At 40.9% G+C, this 23,023-nt stretch overlaps 1 protein-coding gene and 1 long non-coding RNA gene across 2 annotated transcripts in view; one reads left to right on the plus strand and one right to left on the minus strand.

Moving 5' to 3' along the window:
• Positions 1-334, minus strand: part of SLC35F5 (solute carrier family 35 member F5) — a 47,899-nt gene extending 47,565 nt beyond the window's left edge. The window contains exon 1 of the mRNA XM_081579261.1: positions 137-334. The gene's annotated coding sequence lies outside the window, so the exon portion shown is untranslated. The remainder of the gene's footprint in view (positions 1-136) is intronic.
• LOC145541804 (uncharacterized) lies at positions 6-21,795 on the plus strand. Its single transcript, XR_014079299.1, has 3 exons — positions 6-142; positions 7,164-7,241; positions 18,393-21,795. It is a non-coding gene; the product is annotated as an uncharacterized LOC145541804 (long non-coding RNA).
• The last annotated feature ends 1,228 nt before the right edge of the window (positions 21,796-23,023 follow it).

Genomic DNA, 23,023 nt, shown 5'->3' on the forward strand with positions numbered 1-23,023 from the left:
GTCCATGGAATTCCAAGAATACTGGAGTGGGTAGCCATTCCCTTCTCCAGGGGATCTTTCCAACTCAGGGATTGAACCTGAGTCTCCTGCACTGCAGGCAGATTCTTTACCATCTGAGCCACCAGGGAAGCCTCACCAGCAGGTTAGAGCATAGTAATGAGGAGCTCATTGACAGCCGCATCCATTTCCCAACATGATCCTGACCTCCTCAGCTTCTCTCTTCTTTTCCCATCTTGGTATTATGCTCTGATCCTGATACTTGATATCAGCAACTTGATACCTGATACCACTTTCCCAGTATGACCTTGGGTCTTTCCTTTCTTATCATTTCACCAACACCTGCACTCCCATCTGCTGCCAGGCCATAAGCAAACAATGCAGCCTGTGCCTCACAGTACCTGGAACACTTCCACAGCCCGTGTGGCCCCTGAATAGCCCAGGTTGCCTCAATGACCAAATGAGAAAATTTACAAAAGGCAAACTGAGGCTGTGATATATATGATAGGTTTTTAGATGTGACTGTTTGTGTTGTCCCCTGCTTTGAGCAGAGGCCCCAAAACACAGAATAAAAATAAGTAGCAAAGACAGTCATGTTCTAAAGTGAGGTATTAGACTGCAAATGGGGTGCCCTAACCCAGTTTTACTGTCAGCACACCACTTGTATCCAGGCTGTATATGTAGACTATGAATCCATGAGAAGGATCTAAAGATGGGAAAACATGCATTTGTTTCAAGAGGGTTGCCACATGATCTGAATATTCCCATCAGCATCCCTGTATAGATTTGGGAGGTGTGTTTCTCCCCATCTCAAGACAAGCGAGGGAGGAAGCAGACACTTCAAGAGAGTAGTCCACAGTCTTGGCATACGTTCTCTTAATTTAAGGAACACAAAGTATGGTGCCCAAGTCCAGGGGCAAGAGGATGTAACTAGGGCGAATAGGAGCCTTGCTGCTCGGTCTGCAGGACAAGGAAAGAGAATTCTGATGGGAATGGCCTATATTTCCAGGCACAAAAATTAAGATGAACTTCTCCTGGGCCAAAAGTGGACCACATAGGAAGGAGGCATACTGGGTTTCTTTCTTTTTCTTCTCTTTTTCTTTCAGTTTTATTGGCGTATAATTGACGTATGGCACTGTATAAATTTAAGCTTAATGATTTGACTTACATACATCATAAAATTATTACCACAATAAGTTTCGTGAACATTCGTTGTCTCAAATAGATAGAATATTAAAGAAACAGAAAAACAGTTTCTTCCTTGTGATGAGGACTAAGGATTTGCTCTCAACAACTTTCATATATAACATTCAGTAGTGTTAATTATGTTTATCATGTTGTTACATTACATCCATGGTACTTATTTACCTTATTTTTTTTTATATTATCAACAATAGGAAATGAGTTTTTATTGCATACTGGGCTTATTAAGAGCGACTCTACCAACTAGGACTGCCTAGAGAGATGAGGTCTCTAACAGGGAACTACTCAGGGGGTGGAGGGAATTGTAAGTGGTCAAGTAAATGAAGCAGGACTGTGCCAAGGGAACTATAGGAAAATATTTCCCAGCAGAAGCATTCCATGAGATCAAGTTCCGCATTTGGAATATACCATGCCAGTGGTGTTCTAGTAAAGGTTTACCACCTGATCTCCAGGAAGAGTCCAGATTTGTAGCATTTCTGTCTTCCATGGTGTGATTGCTTGGCTCCTGTCTCCTGCCACAGCCAACTTATGTGGGAAAGATGCATGGTAGGACACCATTATAAAGGGTTTCCACCATGCAGATACAGTAGAAATAAATAAACTCAAGACAAGAACAGAGATAAAGTGTGTGCTCAGTTGCTCAGTCATGTCCAGCTCTTTGCAGCCCCATGAACTGTAGCCTACCAGGCTCCTCTGTCAATGGCATTGTCCAGGCAAGAATACTGGAGTGGGTTGCCAAGCCATCCTCCAAGGGATCTTCCTGACCTAGGGACTGAACCTGCATCTTCGACATCACAGGCAGACTCTTTATCACTAAGCCACTGGGGAAGCCCCAGACATAATAGAAAAATATAATCAAATAACTAAGAGCTGTTGCATGTTATCCCTGATTTTTAAAAAATTATTTAACTGTAAGTATATATATATAAATGGAGTAGGAAATGGCAGTCCACTCCAGAATTCTTGCCTGGAAAATCCCATGGACAGAGGAGCCTGACGGGCTACAGTCCATGGGGTCACAAAGCGTTGGACATGACTGAACAACTAAGCTCATTATATATAATTTAGTTTTTTTTAAGTCTTTTATTTTATTTATTTTTGGCTGTGCTGAGTCTTCGATGCTGAACACAAGCTTTCTCAAGTTGCAGCAAGCAGGGATTACTCTCTAATTGTTGTGTAGAGGCTTCTCATTGCAGTGGCTTCAGTAGTTGTGGCTCATAGTCTCTAGAGTGCAGGCTCAATAGCTGTGGTGCATGGACTTAATTGCACCATGGCATTTGGAATCCTCCCAGACCAAGGATCAGACCCACGTCTCCTGCATTGGCAGGTGGATTCTTAACCACTGAAAAACCAGGGAAGTCCATAATTTAGTTTTTAATGATGACTGGATTTAACAACCATACAAAATTCCTAATAATTGAACAATTAGTGCTTGAGGGATGACATAGGCAAACTTCGGCATACACCACTGTACCATTCTCAGAAGTCACAGATGTCATATTACAGCCAAGGTAAGACCTTTGCTGTCCCTTCCCTGGCATCCTTGTTCTGCCTTGTCCTTTATCCGTGGAGGCTTCAGAAACAGGATGACAATATGCAGCCTTGCTGTACTCCTTTCCCAATTTGGAACCAGTCAGTTCTTCGAGATCAATCTATTGTTTTTGAGATTTCACCCAAGTACTGCATTGCAGGGCGCGTTTGTTGACTTGCGGGCTATTCCATTTTTATTAAGGGATTCTTGCTCACAGTAGTAGATATAATGGTCATCTGAATTAAATTTGCCCATTCCCATCCATTTTAGGTCACTGATTCCTAAAATGTCGATGTTACACTCTTGCCATCTCCCGCTTGACCACATCCAGTTTACCCTGATTCGCGTACCTAACATTCCAGGTTCATATGCAATATTGTTCTTTACAGCATCGGACTTTCATCACTAGATGCATCCACAACTGAGTGTTGTTTCGGCTTTGGCCCAGCTCCCTCATTCTCTCTGGAGTTAATTGCTCTTTTCCAGTAGCATATTGGACACCTTCCAACCTGAGAGCTTCATCTTCTGGTGTCATATCTTTTTGTCATTTTATACTGTTCATGGAGTTCTTACAGCAAGAATACTGGAGTGGTTTACCATTCCTTCCTCCAGTGGACTACGTTTTGTCAGAACCCTCCACCATGATCCATCCATCTTGGGTGGCCCTACACAGCATGGCTCATAGCTTCATTCAGTTGCACAAGCCCCTTCACCATGACAAGGCTGTGATCCATGAAGGGGTTTGATTTTTAAATTTTTAATATTTTTAAATATTTAAAAGTACCTTTTTATGCACAGGACATCCTTTAGAAAGTGTGCAATACAAGTATGTACAAACGTATGTATATATATTATTTACTATACTAAATATTTTACACCATAAGTTCATAATACTATAATTCTTAGTAATTCCAAGGAATAAAATATTCTAGAATTATAAGTTAAAACATATTGTAAGTCTGAAAAGATATTCCTATCATAGGTCCTCATATGGCCATTGATCAAAAATTATTTATTGATGCTCTCTTGTATGACCATTGCTAGACAATGTGGGGAATATATTCATTGACTCACAAATATTCCTTGAGAGCCTGTTATGTTCCACCCTCTATTCAAGACAATAGACTATCTGAAAATGACCTTGACTTCAAAGCACTGGAGATATAACAGTAAATAAAATAAATAAAGCCCTGGGGACTTCCCTGGTGGTCTAGTGGCTAGGACTCTGTGCTTACAATACCAAGGAACCAGGTTCAGTCCCTGGTCAGAGAAGTAGATCCCACATGCCCCTACTAAGACCAGCACAGCCAAATCAGTCAAGCAATCAATAAATAAATATTTAAAAATAAATAAATAAATAAAGCCCTTATATTCTGGAATTTATTTTCTAGAGGTGGGGAGTACACAATAAATAAACAAAACCAAAAACAAGTAAACACAGATTGTGATAAGTACTCTGAAGAAAATAAAGATGGAGATGTGATAGTAAGTAGAAGAGACCAGTTTCCAGTGAATCTGTTAGGGAAGGCCTGTCTAAAGAGGTGACTTGTGTTCAGAAGACTGAGATTGAACCATAAATGTGAATAGCTGTGGGGAGAGCAACCAATGGAGGAAGTAACAGGTGGTTTCAGAAGGAAGACCAGGTGTGGCTGAGGCCTCAGTGGGCAAGAAGAGGTGTAAGATGGGTTAACTGGTGAGCACTGGCCAACACAAAATTGAAAAAAAAAATACTCTGGCTGCCATATGAAGAATGAATAGGAGGATGGATACAGAGAAAAGGGAGAAATTAAAAGATTATTTTCGGAGTGCTAAGGGAGATGACAGTCTTGGATTTGATAAGGAGTCCCTATGGCTCATCGGGTAAAGAATCCTCCTGAAATGCAGAGACATAGGAGACATGATTTCAATATCTGGGTTGGGAAGATCCCATGGAGGAGGAAATGGCAACCCACTCCAGCATTCTTGCATGGAAAACTTCCAGGTCACAAAGAGTCGGACACAACTGAGTGACTGAGGGCACACATACACAGCAACCAAGACATGTCTTGCAAGAGGTAGGGAGTGTAAATCCTATAGAAAATGTCCTTAATTTGCCTCCTAAAAGAATCTCTAGGTTGCAATTTTTTATGCATTGAGCAGTTTGCTTACATGGATATTGTTAGGTTAGATTTTAAAAGCTAAACCTTGCAAAATCTAAATTACACACAGTCCTGTTTCACCTTCCCAAGTCCTCTGTATTGTGATTTCCAGAATTTTTAACTGCAGTTCAGTTAAGCATTAAGATATAAAATAGTTACTTTCAAAATCAAGAATTTGTGGGTGGTGAGAAGACCAGGCAGCCAAAATTCTCAGAAAATCCTCATCTTAGAATGACCTTAACTTCAGATTCTTCCCCTGCCAGGAATTTGCCTCATTAATGACAGCTGTAGTCACTGAAATAGACTTTTGAGGTTATTAGGTATGAGAAGGACACATAAACTAGGAAAATTTGAAAAATGTGGTTAGAGTCCACTAAACTTAGCATTAACATCTTAGCAAAGGTTAATTTTTTTACTTTTTTAGAGCAGCTTTATTTTCACAATCAGATTAAGTAGCAAGTACAAAGAATTTCTCTGTAATCCTTTCACCCAACTTCTCCCCTCTACCAACATCTGTAAACAAATCGGCACTATTTTAAATTCTACATGAACACAATTTTTCATGCCTTTCTTGTCTGACAAAGATAAACAAGTGAAAAGATATGTTTCTCACAACATGCATTTATTGCAGCTAAGATAAGTCTCTGATATTTCATCATGATTACCCTTCAGTTTTCCTCATAGACCAAGTTGATCACTGCCCCTTGGGCACTCAAAGCAGCTCCTAGGCTATTTCACAGATTTTCTTATCATCAGTAGGATGTATCAGCTGCCTTCATTCCCCCACCTTTCCAGCCAGACTTACACTGTCAATGATCTTTTTTCCTTACTTAAGTGAAAGGAATACATTTTCTGAAACTAATTGCATACCATGCTGGATGTATCTGCCTGTGCCTTATTGGTCGACTAAGGCCTTGAACTTTGATCAAAATGTACTGTCATACAGGGTAAAGTAAGTCAGAAAGAGAAAAACAAAGATTGTATGATATCATTTATATACGGAATCTAGAAAAATTGTACAGATGAATTTATTTGCAAAGCAGAAACTAAGACACAGATGTAGAGAATAAATGTATGGAAACCAAGGGAGAGAAGGGGTGGGTGGACTGAATCGGGAGATTGGGATTGACATATATATACTACTATGTATAAAATAGATAACTAATGAGAACTTACTGTATAGCATAGGGAACCCTACTCAGTTCTCTGTGGTGACCTAAATGGGAAGGAAATCAAAAAAGTGAATATACAGATAGCTGATTCACTTTGCTGTATGGCAGAAACTAACACAACATTGTAAAGCAACTATACTCCAATAAAAAATTAGTAAAATGAAAAGAGAAAGATTACTTGGATTCGACCCAACCCTTTCTCACACAGTTCTTGGAAAAAAACTTGTGGAGACAATTCAGTACAAACACAGTGGGAATAATTAAACAAATTAACAGGAATCTAGTGCTTTGATTCATTAGCTTGCTCTTTATCCTGTACTTACTTTGTGCCAGGTGTGGTGCTTGCCACATAATAGTAAATAAATGACCCTATTCTTGCAGAGCTCCATCTAATGTGCTTGTTCTCAATGGGCTAATTTTATACCCCCACAAAGAACATCTGGCAACATCTGGACACAATTTTTGATTGTTACAACAGGAAAGGCACTACTAACCTCTAGTAGGTAGAGGCAAGAAAGGCTTCTGAACACCTCTAATACACAGGACAGCTCCCTAATAATGCCAATGGCGCCCCCAAATAGCCACCCCCCCCAAACGTCAATAGTGCTGAGTTTGAGATGCTTTGGTCTAATGAATGGAAATATGTTACAGATTTACTGAACAGTAAACTAAATCCTCTGTGGAGGATTCCACCAGCAGGAAATCATCACTTAGAATGAAGTGTTTGGGATTTATATAGACATCTCAAACCTGCAAACAGAAATAAGTCTAGCCAACATCAGAAGAAGGTACAAGAATATACAGGAGGTTTTGCTCACTGTGATATTTTCCAATTCTAGTGCAATGATTCTCAACCTAAGGGCTGATGTAGAATTCCAAAGAGAGTTTTAAAAACTTTTGGTGAGCAGTTTGCACCTCTACTAGGTATACAGTAGGGAAATGTGAAACCTAACACAGAGTTGAGGGCTGTCTCAGATCCTACCCACAGGGAGAACTGTAGTGGAGACAGTTCAGTGAACCTTACAGGGACGTTTAAACTTACTTTCTTTCCTTCTTTCCCTTTCTTTCTTTCTCCTCTAAATTCCTTGAGCTGCTGCTTCTGCTGCTGCTGCTGCTGCTAAGTCGCGTCAGTCGTGTCCGACTCTGTGCGACCCCATAGATGGCAACCCACCAGGCTCCCCCGTCCCTGGGATTCTCCAGGCAAGAACACTGAAGTGGGTTGCCATTTCCCTCTCCAATGCATGAAAGTGAAGAGTGAAAGTGAAGTCGCTCAGTCGTGTCCGACTCTTAGCGACCCCATGGACTGCAGCCCACCAGGCTCCTATGTCCATGGGATTCTCAAGGCAAGAGTACTGGAGTGGGTCGCCAGTGCCTTCTCCCAATTCCTTATTTCCATTCATAAAATGATTAGACTATAGCTTCTAAGCTTTATATATTAAAGTGTGAAGTAGATTAATCATTTTATGAATAGAAATATTGTCTTTCCAAGAGATGATACAATATGAAATTTCGTCTCATCTTCTTTTGGTCCTCCTTTGGCCTAATGTAATGCTAACCATTTAACAAGTGCTAAACAATTGGTGCTTAATGACTTAAATAGAGGAAAGAAAGACTCATAAAAGCTCCAAACACAGAGATAGGAAGAGAAGGAGAGTAGCAAATATGTCATAAGATGACAGTTAAGCACAATGCAGTGGATCAGAAAGGGAAAACCCTAGAAAGACTATTATTGGGCCAGCTGGTGCAATTTGAATACAGACTGATAGTATTATGGTGTCAAAGTTAAATTGACCACATTTGGTCATCATCCTGTGGTTATGTATGAGAAGGTCCTTGTTCATAGGAGATACATTAGGAAAGGGTAAAGGGTTAAGATATCTTCAGCTTACTATTAAAATATTCAACAACACAAATAGTAGCAATAATAATACACATATATGTGCACTTGTATGTACAGATAGATATAAAAAGCTGGTGATAAAGCAAATATGGTGGAATGTTAACAATTAGAGACTTTAGAATATTCATTGGAAGGGCTGATGCTGAAGCTGAAACTCCAATACTTTGGCCACCTGATGCGAAGAGCTAACTCATTTGAAAAGACCTGATGCTGGGAAAGATTGAGGGCAGGAGGAGAAGGGGACAACAGAGGATGAGATGGTTGGATGGCATCACCGACTCAATGGACATGGGTTTGGGTGAACTCTGGGATTTGGTGATGGACAGGGAGGCCTGGCATGCTGCGGTTCATGGGGTCGCAAAGAGTCAGACACAACTGAGTGACTGAACTGAACTGAGAGACTCTAGAGGCAGAATGTATGACTATTTATTGTATTCTGCTTTGCTATTGTCCTATAAAGTTTTCAAAATTAAGACTTACAATCTACATATGTATAATATTGTGAGAAATATTAACTTGGGCTTAGTAGTTGCTTGAATGCCATAGAGCAAAGTAGATTAAAAGATACTTTCCTGAAAGTTACACCTTTGCCATTTGCATAAGCATGAATTACTTATGTGGCTACAGTGGAAACAGCAAGGTTCAAGTGTTAGATGGAATTTAGCCAATTAGGATGTGTCATGTGTTTCTGATTAGGCAACATCTGCCAAATCTACAGCTGGACAAGAGCCTATAAAATTTGGATGGAGAGATTCTCTAGTTCCCTATTCCAGCTGAAAGGGCAGTGTCCAAATGCTTACTCCTATACTCTCAAGAAAAAATGTGTTTTTGCATTCCTCCTTGAACTTCTAAAATGGTAGATTAGTGGAAGAACGTGGTCAAAGTACCCTGGAGGAAGAAACGGCAACCCACTCCAGTATTCTTGCCTGGAGAATCCCATGGACAGAGGAGGCTGACAGGATACACCATGGGGCTGCAAAGAGTTGGACACAACTGAAGCAACTTAGCATGCATGCATGGTAAAAGTAATTAGAGGCCTGTTTCTTTTTTTTCCCCGTCCCTCACCTCAAGCACTGAAAATATTTTGACTCCAGTCCAGGGCTAATTCTTTTAGACGACTAGTTTAATTTTTTTTCTGTCATGGCATTTCTAAATACTCTGTATTTCTTCAAAGATTTCTATACCCCCAATACCTGAAACTCCAAAAACTCTATCACAATCTAGAGTGATTCCAGACAATTATGTACTCTTACATCTCCTAACAGCGAAGAAGTAAACAACTTCTCATCCTCATCACCATAAGTTTGGAACATCATTGATTGAGTTATTGGATCATTCAACAAATATGTGAGTGCCAAACCTCCTCCTCTCCCAGCCTCTCACCATCTCAGAAAATGGGGCTACCATTCTCTGTGGAGCAGTGTTAATCTTGTTCACCTCTTTTTTTCATCCCAAGGACATCAAGTTCTACCAGCTCCACTTTCAAAATACATCTTAAGTCCAGCTACTTCTCACACCCTCATCCAAACCACTATCACCTCTCACCTTGACAACCAAAGGCATTCCTACTAAATCTCCTGTCATTTACCACCTAGCTCACAAGATTCTAACCACACTGCCTTCTATGATGATTGTCCCTCCATCACCCCTAGCCCTTCCTGCCATAGGGCCTTTGCACTGGCCATTCCTTTCTCCTGCAATACCATTCCTGAAGTGTTCCAGGTCATCTCCTCAGAGATTTTCCACAACCCATGCAATCTACAGTTATTCCTCCCCACCCCACCCAACACCACCATCACTTTTCATTTTCCTACCCTGTTATATACTTTTTTTTTTCATAGCAATTATCACCAACTGGAAATACAGTATATATTTATGCATTTGTTTGTTTTCCATCAGAATATCAACTCCAAGAGTGCAGGAACTTTTTCTGTTTTGTTCACCACTGCATGCCCTACCTCTAGATCAGGGTCTAAAGCATATAAGGAGCTAAATTAATATTGATTGATGGAATTAATTCATGACTAATGCTTTCTGACAAATCTTCTAAGCAAAGCTCCCTGCTCCAGAGTAGTTAGCCTACAGTTAATGTTGTTAGAACCACTGTCGTCAGAACTCTTGCTCTTAACTGTTCACTTGTTCTCCTGGGAACTGGTTGTTATTGTTGTTGTTGTTTATTGGAGTACGATTGATTTACAATCATTGGAGCTCATAGAGGCCAGGGGTTCAAGAAGAGGGAAAAAAGAGAGTAATGGTTTGGAAAAGATCCACTTACTTTTCAAGTTTGACATTACACATTGGTGGTAGAGTAGATAGATGGCCATCTACTGAGGTGATAGGAACAGCAACTGTGACAAAAATTACCTTCTCTACTGGACTATTACATACCCTGAAATTCTACTGTTAAGGATTAAATTATCAAGTCATCAACATCAAAGCACTGATTCTTCTTCAATTTTTCAGACAACAAATTCTTAATGACTAATGTTCTTCTCTCTCCTCTGTGCCTAGCACATGATTTGCATATGTATGTATTCAATAAATATTTGTTGAATAAATACAGACTTTCCGCCTTGAGTTTACCACCTCATTTTCCTTGCCATGCACTTAAGTCTCTCTTATGCATGTCTTTCCTCTACCACTTCAAACTCTGATAGTTCTTTTCCAACTTTAATTATACACCTGGATTTTTTCCAGAAATAAATATGCTAGCTACTGGTTGGGAGAAGGCAATGGCAGCCCACTCCACTCCACTCTTGCCTAGACAATCCCATGGACGGAGGAGCCTGGTAGGCTGCAATCCATGGGGTCGTGAAGAGTTGGACACGGCTGAGTCTTCACTTTCACTTTTCACTTTCATGCATTGGAGAAGGAAATGGCAACCCACTCCAGTGTTCTTGCCTGGAGAATCCCAGGGACGGCGGAGCCTGGTGGGCTGCCGTCTATGGGGTCACACAGAGTCGGACACGACTGAAGCGACTTAGCAGCAGCAGCAGCAGCAGCTACTGGTTAACAGCAAAGACCTTGGCATCTGAAATGAAGGGCACAGACGGTTTTCTGAAATCTAATCTCTTCGGCCTGCCACTCAGACTTGCCAGAGAACTTATTCTGGCCCATGTGTTCCAAATGTATTAATGCCCGCCCACCTTCCCACCTTGAGCCCTCCATAGTGAGGTGGCTGGCCTGCCCATGTCCTCTGTGTCATTTTTATTCTCACCTTTATAACTGCTTATTTGTTCCTCTACCCCCCTGCCTTCTTCAGCCCATGGAAATAACACTCATTCTTCAGGGTTTGGATCAAAGAACATCACAGACCACGCTAAATTAATTAATCTCACTTGCCTCTGAAATCTAATAGTAGTATTGGTACCACTTGTTTGAACACAAAATTACATATTACGCTGGATCATAATCTAATTCTTCCTGCAATTTATCTTGTCTCTCCAGTTTGATTGTATGAGCAGGGAATATATTTTATTTTTCTTCTGTATTTCCTCTCAATTTCACACAGAGCCCATCTGGTTGCTTTTGCATAATGCTAGAGATCAATTAGTACTTGCTGAATCACACTGAGTATGAATTAAATACATTTGTGACAGGAGAAATATACCTGCTCTCTAAAACAGTTCGGATAAAGCCAAAGATAAGTTCCAGGTCTTGGCATTAATAAGCAAGATGTCCCATCTCAGGTCTCTGTTTCAAGACAGAAGAGAAGATGAAGCTACATAAGACATGATGGTGCTCTTCTTCCCTTATTCTCCTGAAGTCAGTCCTCACCAAATATAGCTTGGCTTCTTTTTCTGAAGTATAGGGAAAACAATCTCATCACCATATCATGTAATTGCATGCATGCTCAGTCGTGTCCACCTTTTTGCAACCCAATGGATTGTAGCCCGCCAGGCTCCTTTGTCCATGGGATTCTCCAGGCAAGAGTACTGGAGTGGGTTGCCATTTCCTCCTCCAGGGGATCTTCCTGACCCAGGGATTGAACCCGTGTCTCCTGCCTCTCCTGCATTGGTAGGCAAATTCTTAATCACTTTACCACTGCGCCACCTGGGAAAACCAAATTAAGTAATAAAAATGTTTAAAGCATGCTTTTTACGTAACTCATCCTGGTAACAAAAGCACTTAATCTCTCAACTATAAACAAATTCCAGATATATTAAAATTTAAGTAATTCCCAGGTGGTCAACTGCTGGTCAACTAAGATCCTGAATGCTGTGCGGTAGGCCAAATTTTTTTTTTTTAATTTTTAAAAAAGGAAGACTGGATTCTTGAAACTTCTGACCAGAGCACCTATGTGTGACCTGTTCATTGTGGCGGTTTCACGGTTGTCAGACTTGACTTGGCAGCTCAAGCCCCAGAGATCCAGATAAGGCCTAACCTTGAAAATGCCATTCTGATATTTCTGCCATATTCTACTGGTCAAACTAGTCACTATGACTGAAAGGCAAGGTGCAGGGAGTTAAATTCCACCTCTCAATGGAGGGAGTGGTAAAAATGTGGGGCCATCTATAACCGACCACAGAAGTTATGTTTTCAAAAGGATAAGCTTTATTTTTAGACATACATATCAAAGGGTTTGCGGATGAAAAGTATGCTGCCTGCTGCTGAGCTTTACTTCAAAATAATTGGGGTGAGGAGGGGATAAGGGTGTTGATGAAACAGGATGTCATGAATATTACTGGAGCTGGATGATAGCTATGTGGGGTTCACTGTATTATTCTATTTTCATATATGTTTGAAATTTCCCATAAAAAGAAAGTTTTTTAACAGCATTTTTTAAATAAAAATTTTTAAAGATTTATTTATTTATTTGGCTGTGGTGGGTTTTCGTTGCTGCACAAGGGCTTTCCCTAGTTGCTAGGCTACTCTTCCTTGCAGTGTGCAGGCTTCTCATTGCGGCGGCTTCTCTTGTTGCGGAGCATGGGCTCTAGGCATACAGGCCTCAGTAGTGAGGAGCCTGGGCTTAGTTGTTCCAAGGCAAGTGGGACCTTCTGGGCCCAGGGGCTGAACCAGTGTCCCTTTCATTGCAAAGCAGATTCTTAACCACTGGATCACCAGAGAAGCTCCAATTTTTAATTGTTTTATTTTTTTTGGCCACACCCTGTGGCTTTGTGGGATCTTAGTTCCCCAGCCAGATATTGAACCTGAGCCCTCAGCATTGAAAGCACATAGTCCTAACCACTGGACTGCCAGGGAATTTCCAAACAAAAGTTGTTTTTAAAAGTTCAAGTTTTCTTTTATCCGAAAGCTATGCAATAATGAAAGAAAGAAAAGACCACTAGAACATTTCTCTGTGATGCATTTGCTGTATCTTTACTGATATTAAATATTGAGAAAACTGAAATAAATTACTTTCATGGTTAGGAACTTAGGTATTTGGAATTTGAAGGAGAAAGTTTTATTTCCTTAGATTACTGGTGTACAATTGTATATATGATGTGAATTTTACAGATATCTTGTATTTGAAATATTGTCAATAATTTTAATGGTGCGTAAAGTGCTTTCAATACCTAGTACAGCATAAACCTCAACTGACTGCTTGATTATGTGGTTTTAAAAGTTTACTTTTTAATAGTTATAGTGTTAAAATCCTTCCAGGAAACTCAACTATTTTTCAGTTAAAAATTTACCTGCTTTTAGTAAACACATTTTCCCTTTAGGCATAACACTATGACTGCATTTTTTTTCCTTTCATTTAAATCTATCACTTGTGAAGTCTCTAATGCAAGCACAACAATGAATAGCTAGAGAAAAACAAGAATTGCGTGACATGTGAAAGCGTAAAATGTACCTTGGATTTTCTGTTTCCCAAACTCTGAATTATTTTCATATTACTAGGTCTATTTTTGAACAATCTGCAATCTTTAATAATCAGATTTCTATATTGATCTCTCTATGCATAAAAATATAGAGGCCAGGTGACTAACACTTATATTACTATATAGCTAAATGTCTATGACTACAAAGTTGGTATTGTGCCTTACAGAGGATCCCAAATCTATCCAGTATCTGTACAAGATTTGATGCTAAGATTTATTGTTACACTACCGTGAGTGAGAGTCCTAAATGGCAGATAGGGGGTGTCCAGCCTTATTTGAGAAGTATCCAATGATTCTGAAGAAGAAATGCTTGAGGAAAAGACAAATGTTTTTAACATTGGCGGCTATGTTTGCATGAACCAACTTCCCTCCCCTTCCCAACACTACCAAGGCCCTTCATGGAAGATTCTCCTTTCTGCAATGCTCCCACCTGATGCTGAAGTGGGAAAATTAAAGAATGATTTAGAGCTTACAGCCATGGTACCCTGGGGAATACATATTCTTTCTGTGCCTCAGTTTCATCATCTGTATGATAAAGATGACAATTTCTATCTCATCTACCATGAAGGACTATTAGGACCATCAGTGGCCACAGTGTTCTCTGAAACAACTTTGAAACCTTAGAGCTTTCTGTAATTGCAAGAATTGCTGGAATTAGTACTATTCTACATACATGAAAAATGTTTTTTTTCTTTTTAAAGGAAATCTGGAGCTGTTTTATTCAAAAAGAAATTTTTGTTTCCAATTCTTTTAGCATTTCCCACCATTTTTTCCATTAGAGAATCAGATGCCCTCATTTTTAAGAATAGGAAAAATATTTTAAATTACACGGACATGGAAGTGATCACTGGTCACCTCTCTCCTTCTTCTATTCCAATAGAACCCAAATTTTACTCACCGTGACCAGGTGCCCAGCTAAAAGATTGTATTTCCTGTCCCATATTACCTCTAGTTGTGATCTTGTGACTACGCTGAATATAGGGACAGGTTATTTAGGGGTTCAGAGGCAAACACCAAAACCATCAGCTAAAAGAGCAGAAATCATCCTTCATCTTTCTCTTCACTCTGTGTCTCTCAGTTGGATTTATTTTAGTTGGAGAAACACTAAACTTTCTCCAAAGTGCTCTCAGCTAGCCATCAAATGGGGAAAAACTTGAAGGGCTCTTTCATATTAAATATTAATGGCTTATAGTAATTTAGTGTTCAAAATTCTTTAAGGGAAGTTGAATTTAGTATAATTTCCCAATCCAAAGAAAGGCTAAGATAACTCAATTCCCATATACTATAATAAAAATGTGACAATGTCTAAAATTGATAAAGAAACAGCAATATGAACTGTAACAAATAAAAGAAATAGCCAAAAGATTATAAGCACGGAATGAAGACTGGGGAGGTAGGGGCAGAGCCCTATTGTTTTTCTTAAAAGAAGGATCATCTCTAAACTATTCTAAACCTTTCAGCCTTTGCTACTTCTGCTGCTATTCATAAAATGTCATGTGTCGGTATTAAACTTCAGAGAAGCTGGAAACCACTGTGTAACAAGCATTCAAACACTGAATACCTGCCAGGATGCCGGTTCCTTCTGAGCAGAGGGACTATGTGGTTCCTTAAATATATCTTGACTTGCTTTGTGTCACATGACCAGAGCTGAAATGAAATACAAATGGGTTCACTGACCAAAGGCAACCAGTTTACATAGGTTGGGGTGGTCTTGCCTCAAAATCAACTTAACTGGGACAATCTATATTGGAGGGTGACTAATGAACCCCAATATAACCTCTTTCTGGAAGATACGAATGCAGAAGAAAGAGCAGTTGGAAGAAATGGAAAGAGAGGACAGTAGAAAAAGTCAGAGGAAGACATATTCAGAGAGAAGAGCTAAATTGCAATCATTCTGGAGTTGAAAGCAAGAGTAGGAACAATGTGCCTGCTTCTGAGGTGGCCATGAGTTCACTGGGCAACACAATTATTGTTGAATGCTGAATGACAGTTGTACGGATACATGTGGTCATAGGCAAACTGCCAAGAGTTCTCCTTTGTTGCCTGTGTTGCCTAATTTTATAAACTTATTACAAACATCTCTTATCTGGGACACATTTGTTCCTTCCAACATGAAACAGATTGTGGTGGATGTGGTCGTATGCTGCAAGGTTTAACTCTCCCCTCCTCTGGTATCATCTTTTCAGGAATACAGCCTTCACTTCTCTAGCTACCAGTGTATTGAAGGCTGATGACTCTCAGCTGAATCATCGGAGAATTGTCTCACCCAAGGTCACTGCCCTGGAGGCAACCCTCATCTAAAGATGGGGTTGGAGGAGGATGAAAATGAAGACACCCTTACCTCCATCGGGACAATTCATAGGTCCAGAGCTCCATAAGCTATCAGCTGAGTTCTCTGTTGTGACTGGATAGCAATTCATCTTTTCCTTCTGCCTCTTCACTCCCCCATTGATATTGGGGTATTGACATTAAGAGCACTCCCCTCTCCCTCATGATAAACGATTCGTGACATATGTCTGGTTCTCTCGGAACATAATGTGAAATAGACATGCTGGTTCTTATGCCAGATAAGATAAGCAGGGTGTCTTTCTGTCACCCTTCTACCAAATCTCTAAAACTTCCTCCCAGGTTTAAGTTAATAGCTATCAAGCTCCTCTTCCCAAATGCAAACCAATCATCAGCACTAGTGAGTGCAGCCAGCTCAAACTCAAAAAAGTCCATCAGTACAACCATGGAAAGCATCTCCAGGGACATGCAATGGCCCATAACAGCAGTCACCATCTTCTCAGCTGCCTTTGCCAGGGTACATCTAAGCCTCAACTATCCCTGGCCAAATAGAGACAGAGACGGTATAACTGTAGCAGGGCATAGAATCCAGTGCTCCAGTCCACAGATCCAAGGATGCCTTTCTAGAGTGGGTACAGCCATCAAACAATGTGTCTTAGCCAAGACAGTCTTCCCAGGTAGCACTAGGGATAAAGAACCCATGTGCCAATGCAGGAGACACAAGAGACATGGGTTTGATCCCTGGGTCAGGATTATCCCCTGGAGGAGGAAATGGAAACCTGCTCCAGTATTCTTGCCTGGAGGATCCCAGGGACGGCGGAGCCTGGTGGGCTGCCATCTATGGGGTAGCACAGAGTCGGACACAACTGAAGCGACTTGGCAGCAGCAGCAGCCAATGCAGGAGACACAAGAGACATGGATTTGATTCCTGGGTCAGGATTATCCCCTGGAGGAGGAAATGGAAACCCACTCCAGTATTCTTGCCTGGAGAAGCCCATGGACAGAGGAGCCTGGCAGGCTATGGTCCATAGGGTTGCACAGATTTGGACACAACTAAAGCAACTTAGCACACACACATGGCTTTATGGGAGTCAGAGTTCTGCCTTTTGTTTCAGGCTATTTCAATTGTCATCTTCAGGGAGATGTCCATGTAGCAAAAGCTCAAGCTAGAGACACTCAGCTGCTACAACCTAAAGGTGGCAGACTGACCATCTCATTATGACCATGCAGATAAGCTACTTTGTGGATATCTAGCTGCATCCAAAATTTCTATACCAGGACTTGCCTGGTGGTACCGTGGCAAAATGTCTGTGCCAAGGACGTATATTTATAGGTAAGTCGAGAACTTTATCTCTGTCCTGACCAGCAAACATTAACAGTGATGGAATTAAGTAAAACACATTGACTGTGTGTTTTGAATATCAGGGAACAAAATAATGTGTCTAAGAAATATCACATTACTTTTTTTATTATGTTTTTAAATTTTATTTATTTATTTATTTTTGGCTGCACTGGGTCTTCACTGCTGAGCACAGGCTACTCTCTAGTTTTGGTGCATGGTCTTCACATTGTAGTGGCTTCTCATGTTGCAGACCATGGGGTCTTGGGCTTGCAGATTCAGTGGTTGTGGTGCAAGAGTTTAGTTGCCCTGCAGCATGTGGAATCTTCCTAGACCAGGAAACAAACCTGTCCTGCATTGGCAGGCAGATTCTTAACCACTGACCATCAGGGAAGTCTTAATATTTCAGTTAAATGAACTTTATCACTATGAACCTCCCTCCAAAAATGCAGCTTCAATGCCCTTCAGGACCTATCTTTCAAGGAGAGTTGTGCAAAGGTCCTGGGGCTATCATAGGGAAATACAACTTGCTGTTGTTTCATCTCCCTCAAAATCACACTCATGCTCTGTGGTTCCTCTGTTTCAATCCTTCCTACCCAAGTACCCACAAAGCCGTTTCTGTGCTCACCCAGGGCCACTGCAGGGGAGCAATGCCAGGGTATCCAAAGCTCCAGATTGCAAATACATTTCAGTGCCTCAGGAGACTATTCCTCTCACCCCTGGGGCATCCCAAAGAAACCCAGAAGAAAGTGTTAAGTGTTGGTTGTTCAGTTGTATCTGACTCTTTGTGACCCCATGGACTGTAGCCCGCCAGTCTCCTCTGTCCATGGGATTTCCCAGGCAAGAATACTGGAGAGGGTTGCCATTTCCTTCTCCAGGGTATCTTTCCAACCCCGGGATCAAACCCAGGTGCCCTGAATTGCAGGCAGAGTCTTCACTGTCTGAAAGGCAGGAAAGTCCAACCCTACAGGATCCCTTTATAACTCTTTTATTCTTTTCAGCTGAAAATGGAGACGCTCTATACAGTCAGAAAAAACAAGACCAGGAGCTGACTGTGGTTCAGATCATGAACTCCATATTGCCAAATTCAGACTTAAATTGAAGAAAGTAGGGAAAATCACTAGACCATTCAGGTATGACCTAAATCAAATGTCTTCTGATTATACAGTGTAAGTGACAAATAGATTCAAGGGATTATATCTGATAGACAGAGTGCCTGAAGAACTATGGACAGAGGTTCATGACATTGTACAGCAGGCAGTGATCAAGACCATCCTCAAGAAAAAGAAATGCAAAAAGACAAAATAGTTGTCTGAGGAGGCCTTAGAAACAGCTGAGAAAAGAAGAGAAGCAAAAGGCAAAGGAGAAAAGGAAAGATATATCCATCTGAATGCAGAGTTCCAAAGAATAGTTAGGAGAGATAAGTAAGCCTTCCTCAGCGATCAATGCAAAGAAATAGAAGGAAACAATAGAATGGGAAGACTAGAGATCTCTTCAAGAAAATTCGAGATACCAAGGGAATATTTCATGCAAAGATGGGCACAATAAATGACAGAAATGGTATGGACCTAGCAGAAACAGAAGATATTAAGAAGAGGTGGCAAGAATACAGAGAAGAACTATACAAAACAGATCTTCATGACCCAGATAACCACGACGGTGTGATCACTCACCTAGAGCCAGACATCCTGGAATGTGAAGTCAAGTGGACCTTAGGAAGCATCACTACGAACAAAGCTAGTGGAGGTGATGGAATTCCAGTTGAGCTATTTCAAATCCTAAAAGATAATGCTGTGAAAGTGCTGCACTCAGTATTCCAGCAAATTTGGAAAACTCAGCAGTGGCCACAGGACTGGAAAAGGTCAGTTTTCATTCCAATCCTAAAGAAAGGCTATTCCAAAGAATGTTCAAACTACCACACAGTTGCACTCCTCTCACACACTGGCAAAGTAATGTTCAAAATTCTCCAAACTAGGCTTCAACAGTACCAGAACTGAGAACTTCCAGATGTTCACGCTGGTTTTAGAAAAGGCAGAGGAACCAGAGATCAAATTGCCAATATCTGGTTGATCATAGAAAAAGCAAGAGAATTCCAGAAAAATATCTACTTCTGCTTCATTGACTATGCTAACACCTTTGACTGTGTGGTCACAACAAACTGTGGAAAATTCTTTAAGAGATGGGAATACCAGAACACCTTACCTGTCTCCTGAGAAACCTGTATGCAGGTCAAGAAGCAACAGTTAGAACTGGACACGGAACAACAGACTGGTTCCAAATTGGGAAAGGAGTACGTCAAGGCTATATATTGTCACATTGCTTATTTAACTTATATTCAGAATACATCATGTGAAATGCCAGGCTGGATGAAGCATAAGCTGGAATCAAGATTGTTGGGAGAAATATCAATAACCTCGGATACGCAGATGACACCACCCTTCTGGCAGAAAGTGAAGAGGAATTAAAGAGCCTCTTGATGAAGGTGAAAGAGGAGAGTGAAAAAGCTGGCTTAAAACTCAATATTCAGAAAACTAAGATCATGGCATCTAGTCCCATCACTTCATAGCAAATAGATGGGGAAAACAATGGAAACAGTGATGGACTTTATTTTCTCGGGCTCCAAAATCACTACAGATGGTGACTGCAGCCATGAAATTAAAAGACTCCTGCTCCTTGGAAGAAAAGCTATTACCAACCTAGACAGCATATTAAAAAGCAGAGACATTACTTTGCTGACAAAGATCCATCTAGTCAAAGCTATGGTTTTTCCAGTAGTCATGCATGGATGTGAGAGTTGGACCGAAGAAAGCTGAATGCCAAAGAATTGATGCTTTTGAACTGTGGTGTTGGAGAAGACTCTTGAGAGTCCCTTGGACTGCAAGGAGATCAAACCAGTCAATCCTAAAGGAAATCAGTTTTGAACATTCATTGGAAGGACTGATGCTGAAGCTGAAACTCCAATACTTTGTCCACCTGATGCAAAGAACTGACTCATTGGAAAATACCCTGATGCTGAGAAAGATTGAAGGCCAGAGGAGGTGGGGACGACAGAGGATGAGATGGTTTGATGGCATCACTGACTTGGTGGACTTGAGTTTGAGCAAGCTCCAAGTGTTGCTGATTGACAGGGAAGCCTGGCATGCTGCAGTGCATGGGGTCACAGAGACAACATGACTGAGAGACTGAACTGAACTGAACTGAACAGGATCCCTTGGACTTAGGCTGTTTCTGCTTTCAGCCTAGTCGTAAGCCCTAAGGCATAGAATGGCAAAGCCTGATGACAAGGAGTGCGGAGGGAAAATCATGGAAGAGCAAACAGAATTTAGTAATTCAGTAAATTATCTTTCTATTTTCCAATGGCTTTCCCTCTCACTGAGCAAACAACTGGAAGTACCTAACCTACTGTGACCTAAAAAGTCCAGCATGACTTTACCTCCTGCTCCCTCTTGCATCCTGGCTCTTACTTTGCACTCCCTTATCCTCTGTCACACCCTCTCATAATTCCACTGTATTCACACTGTACTTTATGCTCCTTGAACTTGCTGACCTCTTTCCTCCTCAGATACCTGTGGCAGCCAGCCTCAAGGATGATCCCCAATGATCCTCATCTCATGATTTTCATGTCCTTGTGAAACATGAGGGAAGGAGGCAAGGCACAAACTTTGAAAGAATGACATAGCCATAGGACATTACAAAAATCGGTTAGAACCAACTAGATCCAAGATGGTGGAAGAACTGACTTCCAGTGACCTTGAACAGCTATATGACACACCCACCAGCTCCATGACAGTTCCAACCATCAAAGATCAAAAAGTAGGTGGTGGCTCAATTCCTGAATATCTCTGCCCCTCCCCCAAAATAATTGTAATAATCCCCCTAGTCATTAGCCTATGAAATTATGCAGTCCATAAAAACTACCCACAGCATATTTCAGGACCTCTCACCTTCTGAGATGTCTGTGCAATGTTTACCTCTGAATAAGTTCACTTTTTACCTATCACTTTTTCTCTCACTGAATTCTTTCTGTGATGTAATGTCAAGAACCTGAGCTTCATTAAGTCCTGAGACCAAGTGTGTGATCTCAATTAAAAGACTGTGGATTCAAGCCCCAATCCAGGTTACACAGCTTCACTTGGTTTCACTTACACAGTCCCTTCCTACGCTGGATGCGTTGATCTGTGAAACAATCAGATTTTGTGGAGATGATGATGTGCAGCTTCTGAGCTGGATCATATAAGACATGAGGCTTCTGGGACTTTCCTTGGTCCACTGGCTAACACTCTGCACTCTCAGTGCAAGGGGCCAAAGTTCAATCCCTGGTCAGGGAACTAGATCTCATATGCTGTAACTAAAAATCCTGTAGGCCACAACTAAGACTGGAGCAGCCAAAAAAAAAAAAAGACATGTGGCTTCTCCCTTGCCCCATTTTGGACTTTTTGCTCTGGGAGAAGTCAGCCAGTGCATCATGAAGACACTCAAGCAATCCATGGAGGGGTCCATGTTGGCAGATCCCGAGACCTCCTGCCAACAATCAGCACCAAGTGAGAGAACCCATTTTGGAACTGGGTCCTCCACCCTCGTCAAGCCTTCAGAGACTATAGCCCTGTCTAACATCTTGACTGCAACCTCTTAAGAGACTCTAAGCCAGAACCACCCAGTTAAGTCACTTTCAAATCTGGCCCACAGAAACTATGTGATAATATCTATTGTTATTTTAAGCAGCTATGTTTTGGAATAACTTGTTTTGTAGCAATAGATAGCTAGTACAGGCCTTGACATGCTTTCTCCAGAATACTTGACCTTGAAATTCCTACATGTCTCCTACACTCCATTAATACCGCTCTAACATCTCCTTGCAAGAAAGTCTTCCCTGACTCCTAGTGTAAAAACAGCTCTGTCTCCCCACTATGATGTCATGACTGGTCTCCATTTCCCTACTTTATTTTCCCTCATTGGCCTACATAACGACCTGATAGGTTATATATTTAATTGTTTGTTTACTATCTGTACTCCCATGCTCAAATGTAGCCTCCCTGAGAACAGGGATTTGTTTTGTTCAGTGTTGTATCTCCAAGGCTGAGAACAGTGTCTGTCCCATGGTAGGCATTCAGCAAATATTTCCTGAATGAAGGAAGGAAGGAAATGAAAATTCAGCAAAGTATCGTCATGAAGTCACGGGGTTAGACTGAGGATATGAGACTCAAAGTGTGCCTTGAAGACAGTAATAACAGATAGTTTGGAAGGTATTATCTTCCAGCTCTGGTCCAGAAAATTAAACCAAAGAGAGAGATGCAGAATTACAGCTTGTAGGAGAACAAGGAAGGACTGAAAAGATAAGAAAGGCTGAACACCACAAATGCCAAGCCAAGGAGCTTCAGGGCATCTTTCAAAATCACAAGCATGAGATGTGATCCTAAATAAATTGTTAAACTAATTTAAGAAATCAAAAAGTTCAATACAAAGCTGAAGGATTTTACAGTTTTAATGTGCCTTTGTTACACATTTCACCTCACCGTGTGATTACTTTTTTTAAAATAGGAGTATAGTTGCTGCTGTGTCATCTTCTGCTGTACAATGAAGTGAATCAGACGTACTTATACATATATCCCCTCTTTTTTGGATTTTCTTCCTT

The sequence above is a fragment of the Giraffa tippelskirchi genome, chromosome 3, assembly GCF_054371585.1.
Source record: "Giraffa tippelskirchi isolate mGirTip1 chromosome 3, T2T-mGirTip1v1.2.pri, whole genome shotgun sequence".
NCBI classification, from domain to species: domain Eukaryota; kingdom Metazoa; phylum Chordata; class Mammalia; order Artiodactyla; family Giraffidae; genus Giraffa; species Giraffa tippelskirchi.